The sequence below is a fragment of the Chiloscyllium punctatum genome, chromosome 20 (assembly GCF_047496795.1).
Source record: "Chiloscyllium punctatum isolate Juve2018m chromosome 20, sChiPun1.3, whole genome shotgun sequence".
NCBI lineage: Eukaryota > Metazoa > Chordata > Chondrichthyes > Orectolobiformes > Hemiscylliidae > Chiloscyllium > Chiloscyllium punctatum.
The window spans coordinates 92,025,507-92,026,839 of record NC_092758.1 but is presented as its reverse complement, the minus strand read 5'-3'; positions in this window follow the sequence as shown (position 1 = coordinate 92,026,839).

The following is a 1,333-nucleotide window of genomic DNA, read 5'->3' as shown; positions in this document are numbered from 1 at the left end:
CTAGAACAGCCAACCTAGTAAAAGGATGAAATTCCATGGTTTATATTCATTTCATAGAAAGATGTCCAATATTAGAATTTTATTAAAGTTCTGTTGGATTCAAACTCTGAAACTTTTATTTCCTAAGCTGTATTTTGATCTTTAACAAAAAAAAACACTTTTGTGCTACTAAGCAAAACCCTGTAAAGGCCAAGATGTCAAACTGCATCTGATTGCTATTTATGTCTGTGGTTTCTCATGAAATGTTATTGATCAAAATGTTAACTTTATTCCTTTCCTTGAAGATGTCTCCTGACCTGCCAAATATTTCCAGAAATTTCTCCTTTTTAATCCAGATGATTATTGGAAATGGAAGGATGTTTCCAGGGGCTTGGCTCGTGCTGAAACATTTGGTAGGACCCATTTTCCCAGAAGAAGTTGCTCAATCTGATGTACACACAAACAAGGACAGGTACAGGTTAAGGGACTGCTGAGCCTCTGATTTTAGGTCTGAGTTGGTCTCTATCAGCAATGTGCCGTAGGCATTATAACTAAGTTGGACAAGAAGAGAACGTGATTCTTCACCATGGTCATCTTTCAACACTCATCTATCCCGTGCTATCCAGGTGAAGGAAATGGGCATCAGGACTTGATCCATGTTCCAGCTAGTTTTCTGGGAAAGGCAAAAAGAAACCCTATATTTTTAGCACTTCTTCTGACAGGGCCTATATGAAGTTTCACTGAGGGCAAATTCAGGTATTGTTTAATTCTATATCTAATGATTTCAGGAAAGAAGCTGAAGCACTTTATTTGCATTTGAATCAGACTTGTATTGCTTTTTGTGAACATTAAATGATTCATCTAGAATACCTGGTTTTGTCCTACTCCAAGTCTTCATCCATGAACAAAATTTCACACATTTAAGCTGTTTAAACACCTTTTGATTTTGACCAGGCTCCTTGCAGTTATAACATTCATTCATTGCAGAAAATGTCCCAAGGACTTTATTTATTTTTGTCTGATTAATACCTTTCTTAATGACAAGACAATAATCATATTAAAAGTGGTGATCAAACGCTTGGTCAAAGCTTGGTACAGAAGACGACAACCAGCAAAGCTTTGGATAAATTTGTTCATGGAGGTTTAGAGAAATAGTGACCAATCAAGAGAGCAATGCGAAAGGGTCATGTTAACTCTATAGATGCTGCTGGAGACCTGCTGTGGTTTCAAGCATTATTTGTTTATGTTTCAGATTTGCAATGTGTAGTGTTTTACTTTCATCTGTTGGAAACCTCAAATCTGGAGGTCACAGCAACAAGCACAAAGGTTTCAGCAGTAGTTCAGCTGCAGTGGA